Source organism: Mirounga leonina, unplaced genomic scaffold (assembly GCF_011800145.1).
Source record: "Mirounga leonina isolate KUSES-001 unplaced genomic scaffold, KU_Mleo_1.0 Mir_224, whole genome shotgun sequence".
In the NCBI taxonomy this organism is placed as follows: Eukaryota; Metazoa; Chordata; class Mammalia; order Carnivora; family Phocidae; genus Mirounga; species Mirounga leonina.
The window spans coordinates 18,247,375-18,272,940 of record NW_023270615.1 but is presented as its reverse complement, the minus strand read 5'-3'; the positions used below and the strand labels follow the sequence as shown (position 1 = coordinate 18,272,940).

The 25,566-nt window shown below is 50.4% G+C and overlaps 1 long non-coding RNA gene across 1 annotated transcript; it reads left to right on the top strand.

Annotated features, from left to right (window-relative positions):
- Positions 1–392: 392 nt before the first annotated feature.
- LOC118026372 lies at positions 393–15,538 on the top strand. The gene is made up of 3 exons (XR_004683548.1): positions 393–657; positions 13,127–13,268; positions 15,049–15,538. It is a non-coding gene; the product is annotated as an uncharacterized LOC118026372 (long non-coding RNA).
- Positions 15,539–25,566: the final 10,028 nt, after the last annotated feature.

The window sequence follows — 25,566 nt, the reverse complement described above, 5'->3', positions numbered from 1 at the left end:
CCAGACCCCAGAGCCCCCTGAGTCCCACTGGCTCTTGGGGGCAGCTGGGTGCTTGCGGAGTCCTGCTCCCACGCAACACCTGCCGGCCCATGATTCCCCAGGGAGTGGAGTGGCCGTACGGTCTGCTGAAATACTGATCCGCACCCTGTCCCTCTGCCTCAACTGTGGCGGCCCTTCAGATTGATACTGTAATATTGTCATTCATCATAAGAACGATATATTTGGTCCTTGTCCCTACTTCTGCCACAGAGCTCCTAAAACGCTGGGTTTTCCAGAGTGAGGAGAGCAACGAAGGTGCCTTTTGTGATGTTGATGAGGCAAATCTAGCCACAGCTGGAATCTGGCGAATTCAGCCACCTGGCGGATCAACAAATCAACCCTGTGATTGATTAGGGGGTTGGAACTTCCAGTCACACCCCTGACCTCCAGGAGAGGAGAGGAGAGGAGAGGGGCTGGAGGTTGGATCAATCACCAAAGGCCAGTGGTTTAATCAATCATGCCCTATGCAATGAAGCCTCCATAACCTCCTGAAGGACAGGGTTTGGAGTGCTTCTGGGTCGGTGAACATCTGGAGACTCCGGGAGAGTGGTGCGGCCCTGTGCGTCTCTTCATCGGCTGCTCGGGAGCTGTGTCCCTTAATAATAAACCAATGATCTGGTAAGTAAAACATTCCCCTGAGTTCTGTGAGCCCCACTAGCAAATTACTCAAATCCAAACCTCTGATCTGGAGCCCAAGAGCTCAGGTGACAGCCCGATCTTGGGGACCGGTGTCTGAAGGGCGTGGGGGCGGTCATGTGGGACTGAGCCCATAACCTGGGGAATCTGACACTACCCTTGGGGAGAGACAGGGTCACAACTGAGTTGCTTGGCGATGCGGGAAACCCCCATGCCCCTGCTACCCGAATCGTCACTGGGTACAGAATCCTTTTAGATAGCCAGATGGATACAGGGGGCCACCCTGTTTTCCTGAGGGACAGATGAGGGAGAAACGAGCAGAGTGACTAGTGTCTATTGATCACCTAATGCAATGTTTTCCTTTTGTTTTTTTGTCTACAATTCTAAGAAATAGATGACGCTTTGCAAACCACTTCATGTGTATGATAAATACAAATGAAACAAAGGTTTTGTGAAAAAGCTTACTCATACTACATACGATAAGGAACAAAATGCAACAGTTAATATCAAGAAGATTCAAGTTGGAAGCCCCAATAAAGCATTTAGAATCCACAACAACCCGAATCATTTAGAATCATGGCTTACTATGAATTGATTTTCTTTCCCCATACTGGGTGGCAACCCACATTTCCAAACCACTGGCACCATCACGTACCAGATGCTGGGCGCTGGGCACGGCTCATTTAACATCCACAAAACATACTTGAGGAAGATATTAATAGCTCCATTTTGCCGACGGAGAAACTCAAAGCCCAGTCAGCCTAAGTGACTTGGAGAAATCCTTTGCTTCCTAAAAGCCCTTTCTTGCTCCCCAACTTCAGTGTCCATGGCAGGAGTGGACACCAGCCCTGCTGGGTGGTAGGAGCTTTCCAGAGCCGGGTCGATGCAGGGTCTCCAAGGGCCGTAGCTGCTCTTCCAAGGTCTGGCCACAGGAACGCCGCTCGGCTGCTCAGGGCAGCCCCTCCATGTCGCTGCCGCCGGGAGCGTGGCTCACAGAAGCACCACTCGCCCGAGCGGGAGCTTCTCGCCCGAGCGGGAGCTTCTCCCCCAGCCGCTCTGCTTTGCATTTTGCTCTCTTTGCCTCTTAACTGGCATGGTGCATAGGGCTCATCCTGTCACTTCAAACGGAGCCCTCCCGAATTCAAGATTGGGCTGGCAGCAGCTCCGCATCTTTCTATGAAATTTGCTTCTCTGGGCGCCCGGCAGGAGTGGGCACAGGTCCCACCACCGGATCTTGCTGCTGAGCAGCATGTGAAATAAACCCATAGAGAGAGGCGTGCTCTTCCTTGGGTTTCGGCTTTTCAGTCTGAAACCAAGTTGAAGGAGGGAAGCTGAGATTATATCCCTGTCCTTTCTCCACTTCCTTGGCTCCCTCCAAAACCATCTGTTTGGATCACATGCATGTCCAGCAATGTGCTGGGCCTCAGAAAGAAGGGTGGGAAGGAGCAAAGACTGTCATCCTGGTCCTTACCTCGGTGATGAGCTGGTTCAGTGGTTCGCAAACCTTAGCTTGCCTGGGGGCTCGCTGCCACACGGACTGCGAGTTTCCCCAGCAGGTGTGGGGTGGGCCAGAATTCTCCTTTCTAACAACCTCGCAGGGGCCACCACTGCGGCTGGTCCCGGGACCCCACTATGAGAACACAGATCCAGTTGTAGAGTTCCCTGCATGCAACATCTCCAGACCGAGCTGAAGCCTTGCTGGGGCTCTCTGGGCTTCTGGGGGCAGAAGGGCCCTTGTGGTTAAGGTTGGCCCACATTGAAATGGGTTCGATGCCGCTATCCAATACCTCTGTCCTTTTCTAAAGGCTCGCTCCCTCCCAGAAGCTAGATGCCAGTGATTGGCAGGTCCCCGGAGTGCACCCCAAACGGGCCGATGCAACTCCATCTGTTAGAGCATATGCTCTGAAAACCAGAGGCCTCCCTCCAGGAGCTCATTATTTACCAATCACTAAGCCGGCAGCCGCGAGCATTTTCCCTTGGCTGCTGCTCTGTCTGCGGACAATGCGAGTCTGACAGGTGCTGCCGAGCCCCCACCGAGGTCCTTCCCCCCCAGCTCCGCCCCACTACCTGTGGACCCTCACAGAGATTTCTGTGCAGAAACGCTCTCCCGGTCTTCATAAACGCTTGGCAAAATTTGCACTACACCTCCCCCTGTTTTTATGGCAACTGTCAGTTACAGTGAGGACCATGGCCCATGCAAAGTCAGCTTTCTCTGCGACGGTTGAACGTGGAACAGAAGCATCTTCCAATCAAGCCAAATCCACAAGTGCCTTCCGAGTACATTTGGATGCCTGCAGATCCCCATGGGGTCTGGCACAAGAAGCCCAGGATTCCTGATTCGGGAGGCACCAGGCGCATCCCTGCAGAATGAACAGGGTGCTTGGAGACTGCTGTGTTCGAGGCACACCTCGGCTGCCTTTTCTCACCTTTGCTTTGATTGGTTTGCTGGAGTTAGGTCACATGAACACTGGTATTGTTAACCCATTATTATTTGAACAAGCAGGAAAAACATTGAAGGGCTATTTCTTTTTTTCTTTAAGATTTATTTATTTATTTGAAAGAGAGAGAGAGAGTGTGTGTGAATGGAGGGGCAGATGGAGAGTCTCATGGAGGCTCAGCGCTGAGCACGGAGCCCAACGTGGGGCTCGATCTCAACGACCCTGAGATCACGACCTGAGCCAAAACCAAGAGCCGACGCTTGATTGACTGCACCAGCCAAGCACCCGAGAACAAATATAGAACAGGAAGGGGCAGAGTTTCTTTTTCTGTGCAGTTTTCCAACAAGACTGTGGTGTTTTGTCTGATAGAAAGAGAGCGCACACCGTTGGTAAGCGAGCCTGCGTGTTCTGGCCCGCGTGCACACACATGAGACATCTCAGAGCGATTGAAAACCCCGATCCTTATACTAGCTCTTACTCTGAAGTTGCACGGGTCCAAGGCCTGACCAGAGCTTTCCTCTGACGGAGTGGACACCACAGGACAGGCTCCGCTCAGTCATCTTACGGTTGAAGACGGCAGGACATGGGAATCCCTGAAGCACTGCGTGGCCAGCGGCTTGTGGGGAAGTGAATCCAGTGCTGGCCCCCGAGCCTGGAGCTCCCGCAGGCCTGCGGCCCTGGGCCCTGACCGGCGTGGAGAAGGAGCTTCATGGCCACAGCTGCTGCAGACGGATGTCTGTCTTTAAGAGGCCCCTCGTGCTGAGCTGGACCCATTGCTGCATACTTGGCAGCCCAGGGGGTGGGGGGCGCAAGAAGTCAGGGGCTGCCTTTTGAGAGAACGCACTCCCCTTCCCCCAGAAATCGTGTCTGGTGTCTCCAAGAATTCTTCAGTGGGTGTACCTGTGTCCCAAGTGGAGGATCTCGCCTGTAGCCTGAGCCCCGACAAAGAGAACAGGATAGGACAGACTGTGATGCAAGTAATTAAGGACCAAGGTCACGTCTGGCAGAGCAGCGTGGCCCATTTCAGAGCCACGGTGGCTCCGGGTCCAGTGGGGAGTGGAGCAAGCCGCGTCCCCGGGGCCGAGCCGCGGGCACCTCTCGCTGGGGAAGGCACGCCGGCTCCAGAAGGCCTGCTCCGAGGGAAAAGGGCAACGTGCGGGTATGGTGGGCCCCGGCCCAGGATGTGGCTGAGCGGGCCCAGCGCTCATCCCCCAGGCTCCGAAACAAATGAAGGCCGCGGGATGGTGGCAGAGACCGTCCCAGGGCAAGTCCTGGCGTCCCCAGCAGAGCACGGGGCTCACACGGGCTCTGCCCGCTGCCGGGTGCATGCCGTTCACTCCAGGGAGCGCGCCAGTCCGGCGCGGAGGCGGGCAGAGCCTTTGCTGCCTGCGGAGTGGCCACGGAGCTGCTGGGGGCGCGCAGAAGGGGGGCGGAAGTCAGACAGGATGGGGGCCTGGTGGGGCCGTGCCGAGTTGGCCCCGTCCGCAGGGACACGCTGTCCTAGCCCGTGCTAGTCGCCGGCACGTCCAGGAACGGTGTGTGTGCTGTGGGTCACCGAGCCTGGCCGCGCACACTGCCTCGTTCAAGCCCCCAGCGCTGGAGGGCGGTGGGGCAACGTGGCCCATTTCTCAGATAGGGAAAGTGGGGCTCAGAGCATCACGTAAGCAGTGGGTCACCTCGCTGCACACTCGGGGAGTGTGTCCACAGGCTTCCTTCCTTCCTGTTTCTTGGGTCTGCTAATCTGAAAGAACTGAATTAAAAGAAATCCCCCTCCCCAACCTTCTTATTACATGCCCCAGGCAAAACGACCAGGGCCAAAGCTTTCCCCTGTCAGTTCAATGCAGCGATGGCACCTGGCCGCTGGCTCAGGATGTGGGGAGCTGAGGGTGCCCACACAGGGGCTGGAAAGAATGGAAGCTTCCGCCATCCACAGCCCAGGGAGCAGGGCCGGCTGCAGGGGCGCGGCTCGCCGTCATCCGCAAAAGGTGCAGATCCAGACAAAGAGCCCCAAAGGCAGGACCTGTGGCCCCTGGGCCAGGGCTGAGGGCAGAAAGCAAAGGAGCTGGCCGAGAAGCAGACCGCCCTCCGCCCCCCAGGAAGCCTCCTCAGAAGACGGCACCTGCCCCCCACAGAGCCCCGAGTGCGGACACTTGAGCCAGTGGGGGTGGAGGTGGTTCTGGGTGTCTCCACAGTGTCCCTGGGCGCTGTGCTGGCCGACAGGCTCTGCCCGCCTCTTCCTCCCCTCCCGCGGGCGTCACAGAGCGGGGCACGCCTCCCCAAGCTGTCCCCTCTCTGGGGCACTCGCCACCTAAGGCAGGCATGCTTCACGCACACACACACTATGTAAACAGACACACACACCATACGTACACACTCACACACACCTGAGTCATGCGTATGCAGACACACTCATACATACCACACACACACCAACCCCCCCACCCCAGACATACACGCGGACAGACCCACAGATACGCCGCGAAGCGTGTCATCGGTGAGTTTCTGCTGCCACCTACAGGTTCAGCTGCGGCAGAAGTCGATCGAGGAACGAAACCACCTTGAGATATTAAAATAGGATCCCTGTGTCCAGGGGCAGCTGCTTCTTTTTCTTTTTCTTTTTTTTTTTTTAATTTTATTATGTCATGTTAGTCACCATACATCATTGGTTTTTGATGTGCTGACCCACGATCCATTGTTTTCGTATAACACCCAGTGCTCCGACCGCTTATTTTTCAAATTCGAGGGCCAGCGAGCTTTCTGTTAGGAAAAGGAGGTATGTGTTCCTTAAATAAGTGGCCTTGGTTCTTGGGAAAGCATTCCTGTGTGAGGAGTCCAGCTGGAGGAGAGCTCCAGGGTCATATGGGGGTTCAGGAGGAGGACAGCACTGTAATTGTGAATCCAGAACAAGCCAGTGCCCTCTGATAGCCCTTATAGCCATATAACCTCCGTTACAAGCACCCAGCTGTTCTCGTGTAGCCTGGAAAAGCCACCAGTGATCCACAAAGTCCACAGTGAATGAACACACTTGCACACGGAGTTCCAAGAAAATTTCATTAAAGCGCACTGAAATTTGAATTTCACATATTTTTCATCTGTCATGAAATAGTCTTCTTCCTCTAATATTGTTCATTCATTTAAAAATCCCAAATCTCTCTTTGCTCACCGGCCACACCCAAACGGGCTGCGATGGATTTGGCCCCGGGGACCGCCACTTACCAACCCCGGTGTCTGTCACTGACTCGGACCTGAAGCTCTATGTCTACTGCCAAGTTGCGCTGGGTTTTGAACCACTACGGGGTATCAGTGCCCTGCAATAGTCTCAACAAGGTCTTCCATCTTGTTCTCGATGGCAATTCTGATAGGCAGCTATTTCTTTCTCCATCACGGGGAATCGTGAAGCGAAGTCCCCGTTTCAGCTTTGGGGATGACCTCACCGGCAACCTGAAGCCGTAGACCATCTGGACGGCGGCATCCTCTAATCTCCAGCTCCGGGAAGGGATCAGAGCGACAACTTGGGGATGGCGATTTGTGGTCTTCTCTTTTCTGGAAATGTTGCTTTGAAGACTTGCAGAACAAGACCGTTGTAGGCATTTCCGTGCTGCTATACGCGTCCTGAATGAAGTCTGCAGGGAACGGGGAATAACGTTTACAGGTATCTACATGGGGGCCAATGTGTGAGGCTGCGAAGGGTGCAGAACCATGCCTAAGTTTGGGGTTGGAGAACCATGTTCCTTGAGACTTTCTCCAGGTACCATTAGACCTTTCTCTTTTGAGGATTCCAGTCAACTTCTAAATAACTTGTATAAACTTTTATACAAGCAACTCAAAAACATGGGAAAAAAGCAGATAGGTTCAAAAACATTTTCTTTATTTCTGATCAGTTCTTTTGTTTGTTCATTAGTTTGTTTAATTAAAGGCACACTTCTTGCCCTTTTGCTTTTAGTACGTTGCTTGGTCAATTTGTATGTCTTCATCAAACTTCGCTGTGCCCCAGTGTGTGGGACGAGGGGTAACAATTCCTTTTTCAGATGGAGCAGGAGAATTGTGAAGAGCGACCAAGCAGCAGGTGGGTCTGACGACGCCTTTATATCACAAGACCTCTGCGTTCCTTCCGTCCCTACGATTTTAAAATTTCACAATTCTCCGAATGTGATACCGAATTCTTTCAAAGAGAAGATAAATTGAAACTTGCCCCTTAGATGACTTCATCGTAACGGCGAGACATTGTCCCCTTCGTGCCCCTTTGCTTTTAATGGCACTAATTACAGCCGTGCAGGCCGCTATCATTTCGCACCAGAGGGAACCTCAGGGAGGGAGCCTTGGGGATTCTTCAACAGTGCAGTCCTGAAGGCATATCTCCATTCTGAAGGCTCTGTATCTGTTCCCAAGGGTCAAATCTTTGTTGCCCTCCTGTTTCTAGACTGAACAGTGCCCTCCGCTGTTTGTATATTTAAGCCTTAATGCCAGGGTGATTGCATTTGAACACAAAGCCTTTAAGGAGGTAAGTAGGGTGTAATGAGATCCTAAGAGTGGGGTCCTAATCCAGTAGGACTGGTGACATAAGAAGACACACCAGAGATCTCTGTCTCCACGCGCACATGAGGCCACATGTGGACACTGTGGGAAGGCAGTTGTCTGCAGCCCAGGGAGACAGGCTTCACCAGAAACCAGCCCTGCCCACACCTTGATCTCGGACTTCCCAGCCTCTGGAACTCAGAGAAAGTAACTTTCTGCTGTTTAAGACCCTCTCCCTCTTTCCCCACTGAGTGGTACATGTTATACCAGAGCAGGTGCCCCTCCAAACTGTTCTCTCCCACGTGTCTGAGTTTGGCTCTGAAAAACATCGCTTCCCTCGAGAGCTCAGTCCTAAGCAAAGCTCTTACACATGTCCTCTGTCTTCTTGGAACATTTGTCAGCCAGTTCTCCCCAGAAGTGGCTGCTCAGTCCGTCTCCAGGCCCCACTGGGCAATGGGATCATCCTGCCACGCACATCAGAATTACTTGTGAAGCTCTGTCCAAAAGACAAATGCCTGGGGGAGCCCGTGTATAATTCTGGCTGGACTCTTGGCCTCTGAATGCTCCAAGTGTCCCAGGAAACCTAGAGGAGCGTGCGGTACCTGGGGCTGTCAGAGGAGCACGTGAGACTCATGTGGGAGCTTGGAAAAGGGACAGGCTCATGCCCCACCTGTGGAAATCCTGATTCTGGAAATCTGTGCTTGAGCTTCCCTAGGGAGCTTTTCATTTCAGTATTGTACTTTTCAATTCCAGAATTTCCACTTGGCTCTTCTTAAATTATTTATCTTTATTGTTGTTCTCTGCTAGATGAGACAGCATTCTCATACTTTGCCTTTGTTCTTTCAACACAGTTTCCTTGAGTTCTTTCTACACATTGACAACAGATGACTTGAAGTTTCTGGCTAGTAAGTTCTGTGTCCGGGCTTCCCCATGGACCATCTCTATCAACAACTTCGTTTCCCCCTGTGTGTGAGCCCCATCTGCTTGTTTCCTATTCTGTCTTATAGTTTTGTTGTTGTGGTGGCTGAAAACTGAACATTCTAGGTAATAATATGCGGCAACTCTGGAAATCAGAGTCCCCCCTCTCCCCAGGATTTGCTGTTGTGCTGTTACTTGGCTGTTGTTTGTTTAGCTACCTTTCTGAACTAATTATGTCCCCTCTATTTGGTCACTGATGTCTCTGCTCAACTACCTTAGTGAGCAAGAAATGTTTGGACAGAGATTTCCTTAACTGCCTGGAAGCAGTAAGTCTCCCAACCTTTGCCAAGGGGCCCTGTGTGCAAGTTGGGTAATGCTTTCAAAACTCAGCCAGGCAGTTGGCAACCCTGCCTTAACCTGCACTTCTTACTGGCTTAGAGTCCCAAGGTCATCTAGAGGTAAGAGCTTCCAGATTTTTTAATTTGTTAATTTAAAAAATTTTTATAATATTTTTAAAGATTTTATTTATTTATTTGAGAAAGAGCAAGCGTGAGCGGGGGAGGGAGGAGAAGCAGAGGGAGAGCGAGAAACAGGCTCCCCACTGGGCAGGGAGCCCGATGCGGGGCTCGATCCCAGGACCCTGGGATCATGACCTGAGCTAAAGACAGATACTTAACTAACTGAGTCACCCAGGCGCCCCTACTTCCAGATTTTTTAAAAAGATTTATTTATTTATTTATTTATTTATTTATTTATTTATTTATTTATTTTAGGGGTAGGGGTAAAGGGAGAGGGAGAAGAGTCCTAGGCAGACTCCATGCTGGGCACAGAGCCCAATGAGGGACTCGATCTCATGACCCTGAGACCAGGACCTGAGCCAAAACCAAGAGTTAGAGGCCTAACTGACTGCACCACCTAGGTACCCCCAGAGCTTCCAGAGTTTTAAGGACTTTCCTGAGCCTGCACACAACCATATGTATGTGCATGACCTTCCAGAGCCCCAGAAATAGCTTAGAACTTTTTAAAGCATCCTATGGATGTGTCATTCTCCAGTTTTTATTTTATTCTATTGATTGTCCAACTTTTCCCCACTGCCTTAGGCAACTGCAATACTCAACAATTGCCTCTGATTGTTTTAGACAAACACCACTGGAGAAAAGGCTACTGGTGGGAATAGGCTCTAAATCAGTAAAACAAAGAGAGGCTTGTGAGTGGAGTCTCCCAGGGAACCCTGAACAGGCCTCCATTCTGCCTCCTCCTGGGCTGCTGATCTTCACCACAACCATGCTGATGGTGTTCAAAGGCACTGTGGAGCAGGGAAGAGAAGAGATGGGAGAATGCAAGTTAAAATGCTACAAAGCTTGTTGTTCTTACCAAGATGTGGCCATTTTTCTTGAAGTGGCTCCCTAGATTGTTGTACACCTTTAATTAATTTCCAGAGTACTGAAAAAGCTTGATTCTGACCAATTTGCTAGTGGTCCCATTACTTTTATGAAAGAGAGGGCTTTCAGAGTTCCTTACTTGTTCCTTGACACCACTAGGTAAAGTTAATTTTAGTACTGCATTTTATTTAACTCAATATATCCAAAATGTTTTTATTTGAACATATAATCAAGACAAAAATTGTTAATGATATATTTTATATTTTTATGTGATGTCTTCAAAATCCAGTGTATGTTTTATACTATGAAAGCATTTCAACTTGGACGAACCACATTTCAAACGTTCCGTAGCTCCATGTGGCTATGGCACCATATTGAACAAAACAGATTTTTGTCAGAGCCCTAAGTGTGTTCAATATGTTCCATTACGCTTGATCAATATTAAATAGATAATGTAGAGAATGACCAGTTAATTAGGTTACAGGTGGTCACGTTATGTAAGTGCTCAATGGCAGAAATCCTCTGAAGGCAGTCTGTATATAGGTTGTGAAGCATGTTTTTTAGTATAGTTTCTTTATCTGGAAACGGAAAGAGAAAGCAGAACATAAACAAACAACAACAACAAAATTACTCCCAGTAAAATATTAGGACTAATTAGTGCAGTAAATCAGATTGTCTTCAGAAATATTCAGTCCTTCCTCTTTACCTCAAGGTGACACCAAGGAGGAATTTACCTCCCTGGTCCACTGATGCTGGCTTGGTCATGTGAGTCAGGATGTTAGCATTCGTGACACAGAAGAAGCTTGAGGATTGCTTGCACAGTTGCGTTCTGGTGCCTAAGATAACCTGCTGGTCCAGGAATTGGATGTCAGACACACAGTGCAGAGCTACCCCAGGCAATTCACCCCAGTGAGGCCCAGCCTACGTTAGTTTAGTCCAGTGAATGCACAAATGCATAAGGTATCAACACGTATTGAATGCTATTGAAATTTGTGGTTGGTTGTTATGCAGCATTATTGTGGCAATAGCTAGCTGATGTAACTGCCAACTGAAGATCAGCAGAATAAAACTTGTACTCTGAAATGATATCGTAAGTCAATGAGCAAACAGGCAAGTCAGCTTTTGCTGTGGGCAACAAACAGTTCCCCTTTTCAGTGACTTAAAACAGCCAACATTTCACTATTTCCCACTGGGTCTGCAGGTAGGCTACAGTATTCTACTGCAGGCTGCAGGTCAGCACAGCTCTGATTATCACGCCTTTCCAGGTTGAAGGAAGAGCTGTAAACTGGGACACATGGTTCCCATGAAGACAGGAGTTGCATATAGAGTGAGCCAAAATAAGCAAGTGTGTCTAGGTCTTTGCTCAGGCAGATTACATCCCCTCCCACTGCAAAAAGCAAAAGTAAGTCCTTCAGCCTATGGCTTGTCAGGCCAGGCTGTACATCTTCCTGGGGAGGTGGGGGTGTGGCAAGGGGGATCCATATTTCCTGAGTGACAGGACAATACAGTCTCCCACTGAAAGTCACCCAGCTATTTATTTGGTAACTTTTCACTAACGGTTTGATTACTATAAATAATAGGTTATCATAAACATGGGGGCGCCTGGTTGGCTCCGTTGGTTAAGCGACTGCCTTTGGCTCAGGTCATGATCCTGGAGTCCCGGGATCGAGTCCCGCATCGGGCTCCCTGTTCAGCAGGGAGCCTGCTTCTCCCTCTGACCTTCCCCTCTCTCATGTGCTCTCTCTCTCTCTCTCTGTCATTCTCTCTCTCAAATAAATAAATAAATAAATAAATAAATAAATAAATAAATAAAATCTTTAAAAAAAAAAACATGACTTAAGAATAACAACGATATTCCCATCGAACTGACCCTGTTTTCTAGGAGCTTCACTAAGGTCCATGTATTCCCAGAAATTCTCTGTAGGGTGATGAGTGAAAGGAGAGCTGGGGACAAACAGGATGAGTCATCATGCTTTCCTACATCCTCTGTTGATCGGGGTAAACCCGTGTGCTGTCTGATTATAACAGGAACACGTGGTCAGGGCAAACCGCCTGTCCTCTTCGTCCCCAGGAGCTGCTCTCAGCTCCGGTGGCTCCTTCTGCAGGGTTCCTGGAAGGGTGCGATCTACTGGGCAGGCACTTCCTGGCCAGAGCCGTGGCCGCCGGCCTGGAGAGGGGAGTGGGTCCCACAGCCCGCCTGCCATGTGCCTGTGTGGGGGACCCCGGGAAAAGCAGGGTGGAGGGCGTGGGAAGCGGAGATCCGCAGGGCAGGCGGGACGGCGTGCAGAGCAGCGGGGCTGACGTCTGAGTGCGAGCCCCCCTGTGTACTTCCCGCAAACCTGCTTCAGTGCGTCATCCAGCCCGGCTCCTGCCCTGCAGCTGCCTCTATCTCGGCTTCACCGTCCTTCTAGCAGCCATTAAGAACAACTTCCCCAGCTTTTATAAAAGTAGCACTTTACTCAGAGTGCAAGGAGATCGAAAGCTCATGGGAACTGCAGAATCCACTTTAAAACAGTGTCCCAAATCAGAATGCACAGCCCTTATTCCTGCCACATGAGTGGCACTCATTAACGAAAAAAAATAATTTGATAAAGGATTCCAAATCTCAAGTGTCCTCGATATAGTCACGTTTGTCTGTTGCTTCCTTATGTCAGCGCTTCTGAGGTGCTTTTGACAAAACGGGTGTTCTGACCTGGAAGGCTGGTGTGAGCCATGTCTCCATGCACCAATGCCTTGTGGATGCAACAGGAGAGAAGAAAGTTCTCCGGGTCGATCGGATAGTCACCTACTGGTTTTATGTTATGGTAAAAGCAGCTAACATGAGGTCCGCCCTCCTCACAGACGTTCAAGGGCAGAGCAGAGTACCATTGGCCACAGGCACGGGGCCGGTGCAGCTCTCCGGACTCGTTCATCCTGCACAACTGAGGCTTTCTCCCTTGAACAGCTCCCGCCCCCCTCCTCTTCCCCCAGCCCTGGCTCCCACCTTCCGCTCTGCTTCCCTGCGCTGGACCACTCTAGGGCCCTCAGGGCAGGGGAACCATGCGCCGTTTGTCCTTCTGTGTCTGCCTCGTTCTACTTAGCACTGTGTCCTCTGGGTCCATCAATGCTGTTCCACCTGGTAAGATTTCTTTCCTTAAGGCGAAATAGTATTCCACTGTAAGTATCTCTCTCTCTTTCTGTCTCTTTTTTAATCCACAGCCAAGGTATGGAAATGACCTAAATGTGCATCCACAGATGAACAGATAAAAATCATATTCATCAACGCAGGAGTTTTCCTCCGAAGCCAGGGTGGTGCTACTGATTTTAACAGAAATGAAAAACAAGAATCCCCAAATTTCAGGTCAGTGCGGCCCTGGAAGCCTGGGCCTCCTCCCTCGCCTCCTCTCGTCCCACGAGGACCTCTGCAGCCCCGTCCCGGCTCAGCCGCCAGGGGCATGACTCACCCAGTGAACGCACCTGCTCTTTCTGGAGCTGAGTCAGGGAACACCGGACCCTCCCGTGGGGATCTGTATTTATAGGACGCCAAAGCCGTCCAAAGCAGAGCTGTTGTTTAGCAACCCAGCACGAGTCTCCTGGAAAACAAATGGAAAAACAGCGCCCTTCAGGCCCCTCTCTCTCCTGCAGTCCGAATGGCTTTGTCCCCAGTCAGCACAGTGCTTCTGTGACACAGACGAGTGCTGACTGACCACACGGCACTAGGTCTCGTTCTTCTCCAGTCAGCCCACCGAGCCGGGGCTGTGGCCGTCAGGAGGCCCCTGGCTGCCTTTTCTCATTTCAGCTTCTGTGACTTTGACGATTTTATGTATTTGGTTATTTGAGAAAGAGGGAGCATGGGCGGGGGGCGGGGCAGGCAGACTCCGCAATGAGTGCAGAGCCCAGTCTGGGGCTTGAGCCCATGACTCTGAGATCATGACCGGAGCCGAAACCAAGAGTCAGACCGTCAGGGGCCCCGCAGATCCTGTGACTTTGTACAAGCTTGCACTGTCCTGGGATGTTTCCAGCTAAAAATCCAGCCCAAATCTGATCTTCAGGAGATTTTCATCATCCAAGTGGCTGACTAGCCATGGCCGTTCCGTTTGGCCACAGGTGCCTAAGTCCAAAACTCAACTTAGCCTCTGTGTCCTGGACCCAGCTCCTTGCTCGGCAGCTCGGGGATCCCAACACTGCCTACTTGAGCTGGATTTTCATAACTGTCCCTCTGTCTGTCCCACACTCACACTCACACCTGGTGCACTCTCTCCAGACCACCAGCCCAGGGCTTAGAACCTGTTGCTCACGCCCACTTTGTGGCAGACGCATCTTGGACCCCAGTTGCCCCCACATCTCTTGGGCCTCATCTTTGGGATGCTCCTCTAGCCTCCCCTGCCAGGCCCGTATGTTTCCTTCTGTGGGGATTCTCCTGAGCCCAACCAACGGCTCTTCTGCCCTCCCAGTGGGAGCCCGGGCTCCAGCTTACACCAGGGCAGCCTGCGGCTGGGAGGACTCGTCCCCGCAAGTGTGTGCTCTCCCTCGTACCCTGTATCCAGGCTCCCTGCAGGGTTCACTCCAGGTGCTCCTGTGGGCAACAGCTTTAGGATGCGCCCCTCCCCCAGCCTCCTTCCTTCTTCAGCCCCTGCCCTGTGTTCTCGGCACTGCCCCCTTCCCCCAGCCTCAGGAAATGCTAGGGACTCCATATGCTGCCTCTGCACACCCACAGGTTCAGGAAGCCTCACCCACCATTCAGCACTGAGCTTCTATCTCCTTCATCTGTGCTCTCGTGCGTTCACCTCCACTTAATTCATCCTGACTTCAGAGATGCATTCTCCTCCCTTCCTAGACCCGAAGCTCTGTGAGGGCCAGCACTTTGAGGATTCTCCTTTGCACCAGTGGAAACTGTCACACGATAAATGACATAGAAATCCTGGATAAATGACCACATCTCTAAAACCAAATACCCCTTGAATATTTTTTGAACTTTGCAGAAATTCACCTCTGTCTTAGGATCTGCAAATATTTGTCATCTCCTGTCTCTTTCCCTGACCCTGGTTATTTTTATTTTGATAAGATATAAATTTGGACAGCAAAAGAGGGGACCACCTAATTTATACATTTCCTTAATATCGTCCCTTTATTTCTTACAGATGCAATTTTGCTAAATGATATGTGGATGTTACAGCCCTTGGCAGCGGTGAGGGTCTTCGGTCCTCCAGCGGCCCGAGCTGGCCCCTTATCCACTAGGGGGGTGGATGAGAGTCTCCTCGAGCAACTGCACACCCCAGCTGTGCTCGGGACCCTCAGACGTGGCTTTACAGGAATACCTAAAGCAAGCAAACAAGCATAATTTCGAATGAAATCAGGCTTTCTAGTGAAGGATTCAAAAACAGTCCATGTTTTGGCCTCTGCTGCCTGTGTGGTCCCCAGACTCAATCCCAAGAGAGGACAGGCAGCCTTTCGCTCCTCTACAGAAAATGTCCACAAGGGCTTCCAAGAACGAAAGGCTCTGGGCTTTAGGCAAGCGTATCCTGAAGATATTTTCATCACATTTTACTACCAACTTCCAGATCCTCATAAACAATGAAAATGGAAGCTCTCTCTAAATTTTCCATTTTTCTAAAATTAAGAATGTAATGCAGTGTCCTTCACTTGCCCCTTGCACCTGGGTGGTCCACAGGTGTGTGAGCCCATGAGGCGGGAACCCGGTGGTGGTGCAGTGCCCGAGCTCACGAGGGCCCCTGCTGGGGGCCACCTGGTTTGGCGGGGGCGCGGGGCTCCCGCTGTTGAAGGAGAAGCATGACACTCCAGTCTGAGGATCCTTCCTTCGGGAGCAGGTGCGGGGGTCCCAGCTACGCCTGGGAATCACCCGCCCAGAGCCACGCGCGGCTCCTGTGGGCACAAGGGTGCTTCCGACACCTCAGAGGCCGACGTGCATTTGTTTTAGAATGGAGCTATTTTGTTGCCAATATTTTATTTATTTATTTCTCCAGATTTTGTTTATTTATTTGACAGAGACACAGCGAGAGAGGGAACACAAGCAGGGGGAGCGGGAGAGGGAGAAGCAGGCTCCTGGCTGAGCAGGGAGCCTGATGCGGGGCTCGATCCCAGGACCCTGGGACCATGACCTGAGCAGAAGGAAGATGTTTAACTGACTGAGCCACCCAGGTGCCCCAGAAGGTTCTTCATTTCTTCATCGTGCCCCCGAGACTGTCCTCTGGGGCTTTGGCTAGTTTGATCCAGAGTGAGATGTCTCATGTCTTAAAAGCAAATACATTTGGGCGCCTGGGTGGCTCAGTTGGTTAAGCGACTGCCTTCGGCTCAGGTCATGATCCCGGAGTCCCGGGATCGAGTCCCACATCGGGCTCCCTGCTCGGCAGGGAGCCTGCTTCTCCCCTGACCCTCCCCACTCTCATGCTTTCTCTATCTCATTCTCTCTCTCAAATAAATAAATAAAATCTTAAAAAAAAAAAAAAAAGCAAATACATTTATTGGCAGGAGAGTAAAATGGTGAACAAACAAGTCAACCAGGCTTGTATCTATCATGTCTTAACATGTGCCAGGCACGTTACAGGCTGTCTGTGTCCCACTCCTGAAGGCCGGGAGCCGGTCAGGCAGGGTGCTCCAGACAGACAACCATGCCCGCTGGGATACCTGGGTACCTGCTGGTTTCAACTACTCCCCCTTGCTGCCTCTTGAGGATGGAGCTGCCATACCCAGGGCACCCACTCTTCCATGTTGCTGAAAGCACTTTAGGAAACCTTCCTTAATGGCTGTTTGAGAATATCAATCCTTTCCTGCCTAGACTCTAATGGACACAAATAGTAAACACCTTTTCTCTGACCCTCTCTCAATTATTTCCTGGCCACTTGGTGCAGAGGCTTGCAGAGTTTCTAGGGTAACCATCTGTCATCAAGAGCATGCCCGTGCCTCTCTGAGTTTGGAGGCATGCGTGCATCATGTGTGTATGTGAGAGAGAGAGAGAGAAGGGGGCAAGGAGAGACAGAGACAGAGAGAAGTTTTTGTGTACATGTGCATCGTATATCCCCCAACTGCAGCTCTTGTCAAAATAGGTAGAGAGCTGTTGACAGATCGAGGAGAAAATGTAACACATCACCAGCTCTGCATCACACAAGATAATTACCAGCATCTCAACCAAGTAAGCGACACCTCCCTCAATCCAGTGAAGCGCTCGACAAGAAGGTGTAAGGCAGCGACACGAGAGCTCAGAATGAAAAAGTGACTCTCGTCTCTTTGGATAAAGACGTCAGTGTAGGAAGAGCAAGTCCAGCAACTCTTAAGCATCTCCCTTGAGTTGATAAACATTTATAGTCTCTCTGGAGAATGAGCAAAAGGATGCACAGGAAGTCACTGAGCATGTCTTTGCTTCCTGTTGAGAGAATCCCGAGCTCTGCCTCGAGCCTGGCGGACACACTGCAGTGTTTGGGAGGTCAGGGTGTGCACACTACAGCAAGCAGGACGCAGGGAGCTTGGGGTCTAAATCCTCTTTCCCATCACTCAGTGAGCACAGAGAAAATAAGAAAATACTGGAGACGGTCCCCGTTATCTGACCCGACTAGAAGTGGGGAAAGAGGCTTTTACCATGGACTCTTCACATCGGTTTCCTGTCTGCGGCCAACCAGTCCTGGACATTAGCACCTGTTTCTGTACATTGCTGCAAAGCCTCCAGCCTACGCTCTCTGCCATACTGCAAAGATCAGACAACTGGTCCCCTACTTGACTACGGAAGCTCCTTGAAGTCATGACCCATGTGTGTCGCATTCTTGTACTTACCAGTTTCCTGGGACTGAATATGCATGCGTTGTTTCTTGCACCAGGGTAGCTCAAATCAGTGGTTCAAGATGTGGCCTGAGGTATAATAGTAGTCTGGAGTATTCTAGAAACAAGTTCCTCACAGCTTGGATGATTGAAGCATGGTGAAATCGACCCCCTCTTCATGCCATGAATTGGCCATTTGTTGGCCTTGGGATACTGCCTGCCCATTGGCTCAGCCAGGGCTCTCCTGGGGCTCCCATTCATTCTGTCCATCCGTCATATCCCAGCTGTGACTGAGAGGAGGTGATGGGCCAGAGCTTGAGTGAGAGCCACTGGGGTAAAGGGGACTTTTGTGCTGGGCATGACTCGTACGCTGGTGATGCACTTCAAAGAACTGGGGACAGAAGACAGGGCTAGCTATGCCTCCCAGTGGAAAGAAAGATTGCTACACCAAACATTTGACCTAACATTTAACACGGCACTGGATTCTGAGGAATTTACATCACAGAGAATACACCAGGAAAGGGCATGCCTTGCAGCACGAACAGATCATCTCTGCTCACCCGGTCAGCAGGGCCGGCGTTCCTGGGGACCTCGGGGCCTCCGATGGAGGAGCTGAGGACCCAGTCTGGAAGCGCTACCATGAACCATGCCTTGGCCTCCCATGTGGGCTCCACCCAAGTTCCCACTTACTCATTCAAGTCCCTCCTCTGGCCACAATACAGCTTGGTTTCTAAAAAGAAGCCATCATCAGAATGCTGACCCACCTACTCCTAACAGGTTATTGGTGTGCATTCCAGGTGCTCTGCAGCCTGGTGACCCCAGGCATCACCCAGTCCTAACTTCTGATGGTTGGAGGCCACACCAACTCCGCAAACTCCCAACTGTGCCTGGAGACACCACGGTCAGGGTCACATCCTCAACCTCTCCTGTCAGTGGGTCTTGTACTTTAGTCCAACTGAAACCAGCTTCTTCGTTAAGGACGCTGCTTTCCCTTTGGCCATCTTAAGTGGTGGCCATTTTCTCCATTCCCCTTTACCCCAGGCCTAGATGCGGACAATGTGTCTTCTCGTTCTTCATTATGACTTCATGACCACCACCCCTCCTTCCTCACTAAGCCCCCATTTTGAAGCCCATGGCTAAGACTGCAGCCCCTTCCAGCTCTTCTTGATGTAATTATCTAGCGTGTTCCCCATTATTGCTTCAAGTTGTGCCTTTGGCTTTCTGTCTTCTGTCCATCCCTCTGTCACCAGATGTGGTGACTTCAGCACTCATGCAGACCATAGCTTCGTGTGCCTGGTCCCCACCTTTCCTCCTCCCCTGACAATACTCTTCCCTACCATGTCACCTCGGAAACCTGCTGCCCCCGTTAAATTCTAGACCTGATCCTTAGCAACAGCAGCGTTTCCTCCAAAATCTCGACTGTGAGCTTCTTATTCTCTTAACATAAACCGTTGGTGTTCCAAGCCACTTCCTCTAGTTCAGCAACTGTAAAATGTCTTACTCCAAGGAGCCCTCCAAGCCATTCGCTGTCATGCCTCCATTTTCCAGATCATATATATGCACCTCCCTCCTTTCTGATCCCCATAGTAAGCACCCCCTTGTAGATAATCTCAATGTTCTTGCCCCTTTCTCCCTGTGGGATACTTGTCCTTGAAACCCCCAGCTTTGGTCAAACAATCTGCTCATTCTGCAACAGGACCCAAGCACACAAAACACACAGCCGTGACATTCAGCCATCCTCTACCTGTACCTTCTCCAGGATCAGGGGGACACCGCTTGCCTGGCCAGGCTGCTAGCAACCCTTCATCAACTTTTACTCTCTCTCTGAGACAACTTATTCTTCTTGCTCCCCAAATACCCCAAACTTCCCCCCCCCAAGCTTGCTTCTTTTACCTCTAAAAAATTAAGTGCAATCATATCTCATTTTGAGCACAAGAACATGCTGTAATAGATCCCATCACATTAATTAATAACATAGACCCCAATGCTCTTTCTACTCTTCTAGCTACTTCCCCATTTACCAACATATGATTATGGAAAAATAAAGTTGAAAAAGTTTATTCACTATAACACCTTTTTTTAAAAAAAATCACCATGCAATAAGAATTGTTCTTAAGTTCACAAACAAACCAACCCCACACTATGAACCCCTGAACAAAACAAGGAATGTTCAGTGCTTTTGCTACTTTCTAAATCTCCTGTTCCTTGTTATTGTAGAGTATTTTAATTTTACCTTTTCATTAAAACAAACAAAATGTTAGTTTCTTAACTGTAATGAGCTAATTAGATTTTATAAACAGGTTTACAAATACTTTGCTTTCTAGTATTTTTTACATTCTACCCACCACATTTGAAGGAAAGGTTTTTCAATGGTAAACCACTTTGCCTTTGTACGTTGGGAAACATCTGTGCTTCACCTGCATTACTGAGTGATATTTTAGCTGGGTACAGGGTCGACACTTTGTGCTGCATTTCTGGGTGATCCCGGTCCCTGGGAGAGAAATCCTGCACAGAGCTCCCAGAGAGGGAGGAGGATTTTCCATGGCTTGAGCCCTGAGAGTTTCTTCCAGTCATGGAGCAGGTAAGCAAGTCTGCCTTTTGCAAACACTGGAAATCAAATTAACCTCTTTGTGACATAAATCATGTCATTTCTTTCTGTTTCCATTCTGAGTCTAGGCTATAAAATTCTTCCAATTTTCACTCTAGACCTTCTCCAGAGTGGAGCTAACTCCTAACTATTTCTGGCTCATTTGCATGTGAATTTGCTTACTATAATGCCTTTACAACAGGTGGGGCATCCAATTACCCGGTCAATGTCAACACGGAGGAGTGGGTATGTAAGGAAGCTCTGTCATGTACTGTTCTGTTGGGGGCCAGGGGCATCACTGTTGTGCTTTAAAGAATTCAGACTCCTCCCCGGTTCTGCCGTCTTTCTCCTTGTCTTCTCACTGCTTTCCAAGATTAATTTCTTCCTCTAGTGTGTGTATGGCAGCCACCAGTTTCTCCTGTCTTTTCTTGATGTGTTGTCTTTTCTCTGACTCAATGGTTCCCTTCTGGTTATGCTCCTACCCAGAATCCTGGGCTGGAAGTTGTGATTTTCAGACTGTCATTATTTCATTATCTGCTGCTTCTAATGAGAAATCTGCCACCAAATGATCAGCCCTTTGTGGGTCTGTCTTCTCTGTTAGCTTTTACAATTTTCTTTTCACGTTTGATGTTCTTCGGTTTCAACCCAGTATGACGAGGTTGATTTTGGCTTCTTCTATTATTCAGTTCTTCCTACAATGTGGAAACGGTGTAGTGGATTTTTTAACTGCAAGCAATATCTTCTCTGAACTCTGTCCTAGGCAGGGATCACCCAGTTTTCTCTTCTGATTTACCCCATTTTCTTTCTTTCAAAGACAGAAAGGGCAAGATAAGGTTTATCTTATCCTTCAAGAGCTTTTTAAAATTCCAACGGCTGTATTTGCTATTTCTCCTATTTCAAAGTGGTTATCTTTTATGTACCTGTGTTCCTAGTGCTTTCGTTCATAATTATTTAGTTTTAGTGCAGACCTGTCCTTCCTTTCTCTCTCCAGAGATATAAGCATATTTATATTATAGCCATTCCTGCATGTTGTCCTACTTCATCTGTCAGGAAAAAACACTTTATGGCTGGTTCTCTTGGTTAGTCTTTGTTTCTACTGTGGGCTCAGGATTCTAGATTGCAAATGCATCTTGAATAGCAAGTTTTCGTTTTTTCTCTCTCATGGCCATTTTCACGGTTTTGCTGTCCCTCTCGCTCCCCGACCCCCACGGCTTCACAAGGGCCACCATTCTGCCAGCCCGGTTTGGGGTTCCTTCCCTGCAGTGACATCATCCCTTCATCTAACATTGAGTTCTTGAGGCTGCATGCCGGGCTAAGCCCTGGAAGATTGCATGTGATTTCAGAGCCGGCTGCCATCCAGGGTGGGTAATGGTCCCTCTATTCTGCTTGAATGAGAAGCCCCACTAATGAAAGGAGGGGCTCAGGGGGTTCCTTGGGTTATCAATGCCAAGGGTTTGGGTTTGATAAACAGTATAATCTGGCCAGTGCCTCAGGTACAGGGCAGGGACAGTGTCTCACAAACAGAGCTGAGTAGAGTGACAGGATGCACCCAGGTCAGTGTGACTTGTCCCCACAAATTGAGAAACAGTTCCAATCACTGTCCTGCCCCACAGGTGGAGACGGAAGTGGGACGTGTAGGTCTTTTCTGCCTGCGACAAGGTGCTTTGACCCTGGTGTGGACCACAGTTCTCATCGTCCACAGAACTAGTAAGCTGAGATCTATAAAAAAACAATTTGCGTAAAAAGCGGCTGCTTTGCTTGTTGAATCTGGAAGGCTCCTGCTGGTTGACATGAGAGCTTTTTCCGGTTGCAGAAAGATGTAGGGATTCAAAAATAGAACGCATTCAGTTCAAATTGTTCCGAATATTCTAAAAACATCCCCTTTAACATGTCTTCAGGTGTGCATTCTGGGGGCAAACAATAAACAACACATGAAAAGGACAATATCTCCCAGGAAATCAAAGTTGACATCATTCATCAGTTATCAGCTGCTATTTCTGTCAGGTTAGAAGTCTGCTCCTCTTTGTTCCTGACTGTTGACCACCCACAATCTAGCTGCTCTCACAACGACTTAATTCCAGACGTCGGCCTCACAGACTCCCATCCTCTGTGACCACCACAGAGCCTTGACCCGTGGCTTTGTCCAGCAGCCAGTGCCCCCCACCCCGCCCCGCCAGGCCCTGGGGAGCCTGCATTTGCTCATTCCTCTGGATGGATCACCTGGAAATATCAAGGCCTTTCAAACCTGCACTCCCAAGCTGGATAGGACCCGTGCTGAGTTCTTTCTGCAGTTATAAGGGTCTATCGTGCAGAAATGCACTGGATGCACATCAGTGTGATCTTTACACAGGTGCCTTGCAAACTCAGAGCACAGAACACAGGCCACTGCTCTCTGGGCCGGTGTTTAACCTGGACCTGGAAAGACAGGGAGAACTCTGAGCTGGGGAAAGGGACGCTGTCTGCAGGCTTCCAAAGCTCAAGGGAAGATGGAGCGAGTTCAGGAAGCCGAGGAGGGACGGTCACGTTTGGGAAGAACAGGGAGGTCAGCGTTGCTGTCCCCCACTTCACACACCCGCGGGGACCACGGGAGGATGGGGGAGAGGCCAGCCCAGATGATGAAGGCAGCAGGAGAGGCCTGGCCAGTGGTGTTCAGGGGAAACCCTAGGCCTGGTGAAGTTTTGGCAGATTCCATTTATGAGGATATTCCGAAGAGGCTCCCAAAGCAAAGAGGAATGAGGTCGGGGCAGCAAGAAGGCTGGAGGAGGAGGTGGACCAGGAAGCACAGAGGGACAGAGGGCTCTCCCTCCCTGCACAACCCCGGGCACCATCCCTCACAGCCCCAGCAGCCCCAGTAGCCTCGGGGGCATGGCCGCGCGACAGGGGTGCAGTGCCTCTCCTCTTAGCAACTGGTTGGCTGTCCCGTGGTTCCAAATCTGCATCCAATTCCCTGGGCGGGTGAGGGAAACCGAATCACCCCTGCATTCTTGCCTGCCTCTTCCAGGGCGTGTGCAGTCTACCAGGAGCCCGGAGCTCCGTGCGCTTGCTCTCTGCAGTCCCGCACAGCGCTGCACATGGCTCCTTCCGCCTCCTCATCCCGGGCTCACAGCCTTCCTACCTCCTGGCTGCAGTGGCAGATGAGCCCCTGGTCCCTCCGAAGGCACCTCCCTTCTGGTTGCTCTGGGCCCTCGTGCTTTGGGTGCTCTAAACCCTCAGCCCCCTCGCAAGGGACTTTGCTGGAGCAATTGTCTCCTCCTTCCCCACATCATCGACTCCCCATCATCTTCTGGTTAAATACCACTCATCTCAAGGACCAGTTCTCTCCACCTTCCTTCTCTGCAGTGGCAGCCCCCTGCCTGCCTGCCTGGTGTCTTTCCGTCCTCGCCTGGGGGCGTCTGCAAATGGCGGAGCTCTGTTCTTCACCTGCCCCACTGTTTTCCTCCCAACCTTGCTGTCTGCACCACCCGGCAGCTCCTGGACCCCGCCAGAAACCCGACGCTGACGCCACCCTTGGATCCTAGGTTTGCCTCACCTCCCCACACCCCTCCATTCCGCTCATCCGCAGGTGTTCTCAGCTCCACTCCCACAGGCCCCTCTCTACTCCGGTGTTCACAGCCAGCCACATGCCTCCTGCCTGGACTGTCTCAGCTACTGTCCCCACTTGTCTCCCTGCTGTCTCTGTTGCTTTTTACCATTTCATTCCAAGCGCTACACAGCGAGGGGTGGGGATGTCCGGGGACAGATGGTGGGTGCAGACAGGGCGTGCAGAGCAGTTGCACATAAGCCAGGTGGATACAAACAGGTAGAAAAGGAAACATGGAGCACTGGAGCCTCTGGCTTTTCTGAGCTGCCTTTCCCTGCTGGAAAGGTTAGGGAGGAGAGGAGGGAGGAGGGCTGCCCAGGATCATTGTCGCTCTGGGTTGAAACTATCCTTGTCAGCTGAAACATTCTAACTCAAGTCTTTGTTTCTTGTCTGCTCCATCAATCTATCAGAAAGGTAACTCCAGTGGCCTTTGCCCTCTGCTTTCACTGATGGTTGGCTCTCTGGAAGTGGATTATATAAAGCATAAGAGTGTTGAAACTGTAAGGAATAGACCCAAATCTCAGCTCCTCCGTTATAAACCCGTTCGTTAAAACGAACCTGTTTTAACCCGTGTTCACTTCTTAGCCCTTGGCCTCTGTGTCTTATCTGTAACCTGTTATGGTAACACTGACCCTGCAGGGTGGGGAAGAGGGAGAACCAAGCTCTTGGTTATAATCCCACCAACGCCCTGGCCAAAGCTCTAGCCCTGTCCTTTGGAGTTTTATATTTAACAAGTGAAGGTACTTCCTCTCCCAGCCATACCACATTAAGAAAAAAAAAAAAAAAAAGAGCTTCTTGGGAATTCAATTCCGGAACTCAGAGCTATTCTGACTTTATACCCTGGAGCTTATGGGTTTTTTCGAGAAATACTAGGGGAGTGAATGTCTGGCACACAGAATCCTGAGTTCTCACCCCCTTTTCCAACAGAGAATCTCTGCTTTTTTCTAGATTAAACATTGGGGTTCTGCTTAATTTCTTAAAAAAAACCCAAATCTGTGTTTCTTTCAAACCACTGCTTGGTGCTTTGAAAACTACTCCTTTAAGGTCAAAATAATAAATTTCAGGAGTAGAAATTGTAGGCATGTTGACAAACTTCTAGAGGAAGCATTTTAAGAAGGAAGGGTAGTAACTTGAGAGGTGACTGCTATTTCCTCCATGCATGATGAGTAATGGTCCTGACATCACTAATTTTAGGTAATGCGCAGTGATTTAAAATCCTTCCCATGGCCATCTAGGGAGCTGGCCACTCTCTTTTTATAAGGGTGTCTTCTTGGGTTGGGCTCCTGCACACACGTGGAGAGATCCCCAGTGCAAGTGGTTTCTTTGGAAGGCCACCCCAGGTAGGTGCACAAGGGGGGTGGAAAGTGGGGTGGGGATGGGTGGGAAGAAGGAAGCCAGGGCTCAGTCCTGGTGGGGACTTCCCGGTGACGATGTGGAACATCCGCCCGGCGATCCACCTCCGACATGGAAAAGGGGACAGTTCTCTGACTTCCATTGTCCATGGCTGCAGGCCGCTCACAAATCATCCCCTCCTTAGCACCGCCGGTCTGCTCCACCCGAAGGCCAAGAGACAGCCCTCCCTGTGCAGCCACAGGCGTCTCGGGACAGATGACATGGGTGCGGGACCATAGCCCTGTGACGTGTCGTGTGTTAGGACGGCAACAACAAACAGAGTGAGAGCAGTGTGTGCTCTCCTGGGACTTGGATGCTGAGTGGATTTCA